Here is a 9,564-nt window from a genome sequence, read left to right as displayed (position 1 = left end):
GCCAAAGTATTGGAGTTTCAGCTTCAGCATCAGTCCTTCCAACGAAGATTCGGGATTGATTTCCTTTAGGATTGACTAGGTGGATCTCCTTGCAGTCCAAGGGACTGTCAGGAGTCTTCAACACCACAATTCAAAAGCATCAATTCTTTGGCACTCAGCTTTCTTTATGGTCCAACTCTCACATGCATACATGACTACTGGAAAAACCATAGCTTCGACTAGATGGACCTTTGTTGGCAAAGTAATATCTCTGCTTTTTAATATGCTATCTAGGTCGGTCATAGTTTTTCTTCCAAGGACAAGTGTCTTTTACTTTCATGGCTGCAGTCACCATCTGCAGTGATTTTGGAGTCCAAGAAAATAAAGTCTGTCACTGTTTCCATTGTTTCCCCATCTATTTGCCAAGAAGTAATGGGGCTGGATGCTATGATCTTCGTTTTTTGAATGTTGAGTTTTAAGCCAGTTTTTTCACTCTCTTTTTTCATTTTCATCAAGAGGCTCTTTAGTTCCTCTTTGCTTTCTGCCATAAGGGTGGTGTCGTCTGCATATCTGAGGTTATTGATATTTCTCCCGGCACCTTGATTCCAGCTTCTACTTCATCCAGCCAGGCATTTTGCATGATATACTCCACATATAAGTTAAATAAGCACAGTGACAATATACAACCTTGACGTACTCCTTTCCCAATTTGGAACCAGTCCATTGTTCCATGTCCAGTTCTAACTGTTGCTTCTTGACCTGCATACAAATTTCTCAGGAGGCAGGTAAGGTAGTCTGGTATTCCCATCTCTTTAAGAATTTTCCATAGTTTGTTGTGATCCATACAGTCAAAGGCTTTGGCATAGTTAATAAAGCAGAAGTAGACGTCTTTTTGGAACTCTTGCTTTTTTGATGCTCCAATGGATGTTGGCAATTTGATCTCTGGTTCCTCAGTCTTTTCTAAATTCAACTTGAACATCTGGAAGTTCTCAGTTCATATACTGTTGAAATGTTAGGAATGTTAGGAAAGGTTTAACATATATAGGGGAAAATAATGTCTTATGCATTGTGAAGAGTTTTTACAATCCAGCGTAAAGGCAAATGTGGTTGAAAAAATAGGGAAACACATATACAATGATAGAAAAAATGTAATCAAGCCATCTAATAATAACAGATTTCAGATATCGCTTATTTAACATTATGTCCAAAAATGTCCATGTGCTGCAGAAGTCTCTACAAGTGAATTAGAATAGGGTCAATTAGATCTGCAAATAAAAGCCTTAGCAAGTAAACTCACCTCATGATTCTGTCTCTGAGAGAATGAGGCTTGACTTCCAGTGAAAGGCAGGTAAGCAAAACCATGAAGAAACGTTCTTTACAATAGCTTAACTGTACCAATTCAGGGCACTGTACATATTTCTCCAGCTTTGCATGCACACAGTATTCTGTGATAAAATGATCCAGTTAAATTTAAAAAAAGCATAAATGGAAAAAATATTAGAACTCAATGAAGTTAGGGAAACCACAAAGACACTGAACTCCAGCAACACTTGAGAAGCTAAGGGATAAAATTAATCGTAAAATCTGGATGATTAATCTTCCATCAGCACTCTTGTTTTGGATTTACTTTTAACATTTCATACTAGCCTTTGGATAAAATTGAAAAGTCTGACAGGAACCAATGTTTTGGAAGAAGCAGTGTCACCTGTAAACATCCTGTCACCTGACTAACAGGATGGCCTCTGCTTCAAGACCCAGGATGTGATAAGACAGGAAGCTCTCAACACCCAGGCCTGGAGAAGATGGGCTGCACATACCACTGTGAGTGAAGCCATTCTAGTGCAATAGAGCTACTGATCATTTATGTCTGCTCTTTAAAAAAATTCCAAAACTAGAAAATCTTTTTCTCCAGAATTGTAAAAGATAAAATCTATGAGTCAGTACTGTAATGTGACTACAGAAAAATAGCCAACTGAAAAGAAAACTCCATGGGCCAACCACATCATCCCCAATCCACTTCCTGTTACCAGTACCTTCCACCTGCTCCAAAGACCGAGCCTCCGACACCTCAACTCAAAGCTGAATAAATGATCATCTCTGTCACCTCGTCACAAACAATGTAGTTTCTTTCTTACACACGACACTGATATCCTTCTTCAGGATTTTCTTTGAGGGTATTACTCAACACTGATTCTTTTAAAGATAACAGAGGTGTTACAAAAAATTCCGTGGAATTCTTCTGCAATTCCACAAAGACATCTGGCAATTTCATACTTTTATTCCTCTCCCCAACAGTTTTTCTTTTTCTAAATTACAATTGACAATGCACTTAAGATTTTGTTATTTTACTTAAAATAAAGGAGCTTTTCAGTGCCTCCTGGCTCCAGATAACTGCAAGATTTAGTGAAATTCAGTGCCAGTAATTAGGAGGTAGATACTGTAAAATTCAAACTTGGACATAGGCATGTCCTACTCAGAAAAGATTTTATACACATAAAAACCTGTGCTTCCTGTCTCACATTTTATAAGCAACACAGGTTAATTTCAATTTCAGTTTTCCTTTCTGATTCAGACACGTGTACCTCGCCTAAGAAACAGTCTCCCGGCCACCTTCCCACACAGACATCAGTGTTTCCTGAGAGCCTGAAGTCAGCGCCTCCTCCAGGGCACTCATCCATTTGAGAAAACATTCTCCCTTGCATTTTACCTTGTAGGCTATGTTCACAGAAATCAGACAGAGGGAGAAGTGCTTTAGAGGACAGTCAAGGACAGACTGGATGCAGAGCTGAGCCCCTGCTTCCCCAGCGCACCTGCGCGGGTGGTGCTCCAGGCAGGCTGGGCCTCCTCCCCTGGACCACTGACCTACTTTACTCTGTAATAAAGCAGGCAGTACTTCAGGGGATCTGGCAGAGGGAAGCTCAGGACCTTCTCACGCAGGAAGTTCACCTGGGGCTCAGGCTTGGCATCTGGCGGGGGTGGTCACCTCTTCTTTGCCCTCCACTCCTCCTCCAGATCTCCAGAGCCATTGTCATCAGAGGGGATGGAGATCCGACTGGCGAAGACCTCTTTGCCCAAAAAGACAACCATTTCCACTTCGCGGCGGCAAACTCTCCTTCATTTAAAGTTGGGAGTGTTCTTCAGTCTGTTCCCGCTTCTATTCCCTGCTTTCTGGTGAATGATCTTCTTAATGGTGCCCCAGATGGCGACGCGCGCCAGGTCCTGGAGGCTGTGAACCACCAGGGGTGTCACGTAATTGGACGAGCCTCAGTTTCCCTGACTGACTGGTAGGGCTAGATCAGCGGAGCAGAGGAAACAGCCAAGAAAAACCAAGAAAACTGCCTCTTGGTTTCCCAAGAGGAAGGGCCAGTGAGTGTTATCCTCATTACTTCTCTTGCAGCAGCAGGACCAGGATGCCTCCAACCTTGAGGAGAATCTTTGTCTACTGCTTCTGCTCCTTTTGCGTGCCCGCCCCGCGTTCCACCCGGTCATACTGAGAACAATCTGGAGAAATCTCCAGGCCATTGCTAGTGATGAAGGAGGGTTCAGAGAAGTCAAACTTGTCGGAGCTGTCACTTGTCCTGATGAAGTCCAGCTTCTGCTTTGCCTACTCTGTCACATCTGAATGGAGTTCTACCACGTGGTTCACACCAAAGGGGCCGACGATGAGCCCCACCGTGGAGCTGAGGTAGTCAGTGCCGCTGCCCAGGTTCAAGAAGGAAAGGCCAGGCTGCAGGCCCAGGGCCTCCATCAGCTCCGAGGAGATGCACGGAGCAGAGAGGTGGGTGTTGCTGTGCTTCCACGCCAAGTCTTTACATGCATTCTCTAAATTCTTCAAGGTAGCAGTCTGCACGGTCAATAGCTCAGAAAGCCTGCACCACCAGCTCTGAGCAGATGCACTGAGCCTCCTTCAGATTGTCTATCAGCTCGTTGTCATCCTCACCAGTACTTAAGGCACCTCCTATCTTCGAGACCACGCTTAGGCAGAGTTGCCGCTCCTCAGGCGGCCCTCACCCATCCGCCTCCCGCCATGCAACCTGAACCTTTGCCGCCATAAACATCCCAGTCATGAGTCTTCTTGATGCACAGTTTCTTCAGATGTGAAAATATGATGCATATTTCATTCTTCTTTCATGAAATGTGACTGTCGACAGCCTTACCATTTGGAATACTGATTTCCCTTCTACACAGAGCGCTCATGTTATAACTTCATTTAAGGCACTGTAATTTTGAAAACTGATCTCTCTTTTTACATTGAGAGTGACACCACTTTCAGTGACAACAACCTCAGGAAATGTTTGCCAAATCAGTCACATGCCTAATGAGGGGTGTACTACTTTTCTTGTTGACCAAAATATATCATCAAGTCGGGAAATTCTAATAGAGAACGTGAGACACAACACTTTTTTACAAAAGTGAAACAGTTGTGTTCCAAGTCGGTCTCTACTCAGTGGTTTGGAGCTAAACTTTCTAACCTGACCTTCACTTTGGTGCACCTGTTTTGAGTTCTGTATACTTGCTTGCAGTCTGTCCATCTCATCTTGCATTTCTACAGTTGTACCAGGATTCTGGTGCACCTCGGTGGCATCAACCAACAGAATGGAGTCAGACTGGAGCCCTCGGGGAGCATTTGTCCAACTCTTCCCTGATGTTGATAGCATCATCAAGTGTCTATATATATAGATAAACTGCAGCTAAGCAAAAATCTATCCAAGCAAACACCTTGGGTAGATTAATCTACCCAAGGTTAATCAACAAAATTTGTAAATATGTGATGGACGTTCAAATCCAGGTCAGCCAAGCCTGGATGTTTCCTAAGCCTGTATATTTTCTACTCATAACTTGATTATAAAATTACTGAGTTGTGTATTTTGCATTTGCACAGGTAATTCCTCTTTACCTTTAGAGTTAAATCACTGACCCCCAAATTGCCCTGTTCTGCTTCTAATGTATTCTAAATAGAACACAGTTTAGCAGGGTCAAGAGGAAGAGAAATAACATGTAGAGCATGCCTGCTGTGTGCCAGGTATACATAAGCTAGAAATTTCACAAATTTTAATCATTTCCCACTGCAGCCTCCATCTAGCTTTTTGAAGGAAATCTTAATCTCATTGGGAATTAGAATTACACAGTAGGTTCTGTGAAGTGAGAGATGATAGTCTATCCTAGGGGCTTCCCTAGTGGTTCAGCTGGTTAAAAAAAAAAAAAAAAAAAAAAAACCTGCCTGCTAGTGCAGGAGACAAAAGAGACATGGGTTCTATCCCTGTGTTGGGAAGAGCCCCTGGAGGAGGGCATGACAGCCCACTCCAGTTTTCTTGCCTGGAGAATCCCATGGACAGAGGAGCCTGACGGGCTATAGTCCATGGGGTCGCAAAGAGTTGGACACATCAAAGCAACTTAGCACGCACGCACGCAGTTTGATACACAATTCACTAAATCAAACACTTCACTGTCAGCACACCCTTTGGCAGTTTTATTCCTCAAGTTTTAATATTCAGTTCTTTTCTCAATCAAATGTTCTATAGTTTTAAATACATACCTTCATTAAGAATTTTAAACATGTAGCTTTGTTCAGAGTCAAGTCACGGATTTTCCGAACTGTGTAACAGGAGCAACATTATATTTAAATAGACAGCTCCAACTGATTTATTAAAGTATTGCTTTTTAAAAGAAGAGCAATACTAATCAATTCTAATGATCAGTAAGCTCTGCAGTGTGTGAAGTTTGCCATGCAGGTTGTGGTCTATTATGAGCCTGTATGGTTTTCTGAGCTGGATGAGTTGGGTTTTTAAAGTTATTTTCTCTACTAAAATACTGAGATTACAAGATTGTCCTCTTGAGTAAAAACATGTTACCATCTTTCTCTTGCTGAGGCTAGGCCATTTTTGAAGCTGGAAGGTACACCTGCCTTGCTGAGGGAAGGAAGGTAAGTAGCTGTGGTTTCCTGAGAGTGTTAAGTTCCAGTGTCAGCCCTCTCTGCCCCAGGCCCAGCAGATGAAAACTATTCAATTCTAGATCCAGTACACAGCCAGACACATTTAAAACCTTGAACTATATTTTACAGAAAGATGTTTAATATCTAAGATATTTGATAAAAATTTTCCCTATAGGTTAGGGTATCAAGAAGGACCACTCATATCTCCAGATTCTAAAAAGTTATTGATTAATGACACTTGTCAAGGGCTAAGAAGGTTATGGCATTTTAATCTGATTTACACTTGGAAACAAATTTCCCCTCTTTTGGAAAACACACAGTTTTATTTCAAGATAAAACAGCATCAGTTGAATGCAGGTTGACAATTTGTGTTCGTGGAGCTAGACAATTGATTTAAACTTTGATCTTTAAAATTTTCTGTGACATTGGAGACATTTTGACTCTGAAACATTCCACAGCTGTATCTTACTGGAAACGTCCAGGAAAAGGTGACAGCTGATATCGGTATAATACTGATGGAAATTAGACCCGCTCCTGGTTCCTACAGCGGTGTATCCATGTATTATTGAAATGAAGGAAGGATGCTATAGAGAACTGGGCTGTGTGAGATGCCCACACTATTTACCTTCACCTGCTCTGATGTATTCCCTATCTTTACCCTCTACCTCATCCTGGGGGCAGTTTTTTAACTGTGCCCCTCATCCTCTTGTATATTCTTTCAGTGCCTAACTTTCACCATGATTTTGTGACAGTTAGTCACTCTATTTGATTGCTTTTTATACATTCTTTACTCTATAACCTCTGCTGACAGAATAAATAAAATCTTCCCAAAGCGTTAGATACAATGATTTGAATGCAAATCCTCTAGGAACCTCTACACAATTTTTCAAGCCTATGTATCATGTCATGTTTTGACTGTTTTATTACACTTACTCAATTTAAGTTGAATTAGGCAAGTGCTAGGTCTTTTCTTCTACATTTTAATTTTTCCTCACCTACAGTCTAGCACAGAACATGCTCAATCAAGGTTCGTTGAATTTAATTAAATTACTTTTCCATGGAATTTGGGCTTCCCTTGTGGCTCAGCTGGTAAAGAATCCACCTGCAATGTGGGACACCTGGGTTCAATCCCTGGGTTGGGAAGATCCTTTGGAGAAGGGAACCATTACCCACTCCAGGATTCTGACTGGAGAACTCCACTGACTGGGTAGTCCATGGCCTCACAAAGAGTTGGGCATGACTGAGCAACTTTCACTTCACTTTCCATGGAAAGACATTCTTAATTCCATTCAACAGGTGTTTTTCAGTGTCCATTTCTCCAACTCACCTCACTTCAACTCACAGCATAATAGACAAGTAAGTTTCTTCTCAGATATCATGACATATTTTGCTTCTGATTTTTTGCCTGTTTGTATACTAATCCAAGCAAAGATGATTGCCAAAGTCTTGAAAGTGGAGGAAACTCAGCTAACACGAGCCAGTTTGCACACCTCAGCCACACCCTGCAACAGCGGTGGTGCTTCCCACTCGTGTTTCAGCGAGTGCCTCCACCTGTGTAACAAGGGGGACCCACAGTCTCCTCTGCAGCAGGATTAGAGGGGGACCACTGCAATATAAGCTTCAGAGCCTGGATAAAATTGTCACAAAATTGTTCATATGATCCATTTAAAATGAACTGGAACATCTACATAAAGAATCAAAAGGTTGCTTAAAGAGCTATCAAGTCTAAGGGTTTCCCAGGTGACACAGTGGTAAAGAACCTGTCTGTCAATGCAGAAGACGGGGGTTCGAGCCCTAGGTTGGGAAGGTCTCTTGAAGTAGGAAATGGCAACCCATTCTAGTATTCTTGCCTGGAATATTCCATGTACAGAGGAGCCTGGCAGGCTACAGTCCATGGAGTCACCAACAGTCAGACATAACTGAAGCAACTTAGCATATCAAATCTAAAATTCTCAGGCCAATATTGTAACATTTAATCTAAGCTTCAGTTTGCTAATGTGGTTGGCTTTCTTGAAATCCTGCACTTTACCAGTGGAGACCTTGTCATATGGCTGTGAAAATTTTTAAGTGTAGTGTATGTGAGTGGAAGCTGCTAATCCAAACTTTCTTTTCCAATGTTATAATTAGGCTTCCCAACCATCCAATATTCTTAATAATAGCATAGCTTCCATCTTGGCCAGAATATAAATGCCAACAAGAAAATATGTTTCTGGAATGAAGCTGCGTTTTTGTTTTTACCATGCCAGCATGCAAAAGAGGAGGCATTTGGATTCAATGATCTGAAATGACATGTCGAATGTTCTGCATTGATAACACTCACTTTTTACTAGCATTATTTGTTCACCCATTACTCTGAGTTCAGTGATCATTGAATTATTTTTTTTAATAAACTTCTTTATTAATTCTGAGTATAAATGTCCTCAGCATGGTTTCTGGTTCCCTGACTAGGTGCTGGTCACGTCCTGACACCTCCGCCCCAAGTTTGCTTCATTTATAACCTAACCACATTGTGAATCTGTTCATGATTGTTTACTAGGTTTTTGCCTCTGTTTCTATCTAGAATATGACCTACAACCACACAATTCTGCCTTTTCAGAGAAAGAAAAATATTGCATAACATCCCTTATATGTGAGATCTAAAAAGAAATTATACAACTGAACTTACAAAACAGAAAGAGACTCACAGACTTAGAGAATGAAATTATGGTAACCAGAGGGGAAGGATGAGGGGAAGGGATAGTTAGAGTGCTTGGGATGGACATGTATACACACTGCTAAATTTAAAATGGGTAACCAACAAGGACCTACTGTGTAGCACAGGGAACTCTGCTCAAGGTTATGTGGCAGCCTGGATGGGAGAGGGGTTTGAGGGAGAATGGATACATGTAAATGTACGGCTGAGTCCCTTCACTGTTCACGTGAACTATCACAACATTGTTAACTGGCTATACCCTAGTACAAAATAAAAAACTATAAGGCAAAACAAAACTGTGTCCTTTTACTATTCAATTCTCACTGCCTTGCCAAGGTCATATATAAGCCACTTAGTAAATGTTTCCTGAAGAAATGAGTGAATGAGCCAAATCATAATAAGTTGCTTCTTATAGACCCGATTTCGGTCACATATTTTTTTCCACTGTAGTAGTTTTACACTATGCTAATGATTTCTGTAACTTGACTACGTAAAAACTGTGTGGATGGATGGATGGATGGATGGATGGATGGATAGATATAGATTAATGATATAAAAATGAATTTTACCAAATTTAACCTCTTCTCGATGAATAACGTATCTTTTAACTTTGATCTAAATTGTACATGCTTGGTTTATTTTATATTTGTGCTTGAATCTTGTTCATAAATAATTATTTTTTAAAAAGGTGTCCTTGAAATAAATCAAATAAGTGGATTATGTAGTTGTTTTCCTTTGATCATTATTCTTAAAGATGCTTCCAAATCACAGGTTTCTGAAAAGAATCTCTTTATTTCCATTATTATAAAAATGATGTGAGTACACGGTCATTCTGAAGTCCATTGAATGCCTTTCTCTCCTTGTCAGAGAACTAATTCTGTATTTTTTTTTTCCATAAAGTTCTTTGCAGGGAGATATCATTAATGTCCGTTCCTTCTCTTTACACCATCTGACCTCATTT

The 9,564-nt window shown here is 40.9% G+C and overlaps 1 pseudogene; it reads right to left on the bottom strand.

The window, feature by feature from the left end:
- Positions 1–2,841: 2,841 nt before the first annotated feature.
- On the bottom strand, positions 2,842–8,202 carry LOC136144735 (protein-L-isoaspartate O-methyltransferase domain-containing protein 2-like; annotated as a pseudogene).
- Positions 8,203–9,564: the final 1,362 nt, after the last annotated feature.

This window comes from Muntiacus reevesi, chromosome 12 (genome assembly GCF_963930625.1).
Source record: "Muntiacus reevesi chromosome 12, mMunRee1.1, whole genome shotgun sequence".
In the NCBI taxonomy this organism is placed as follows: domain Eukaryota; kingdom Metazoa; phylum Chordata; class Mammalia; order Artiodactyla; family Cervidae; genus Muntiacus; species Muntiacus reevesi.
This window is presented reverse-complemented; position numbering and strand designations above follow the sequence as displayed.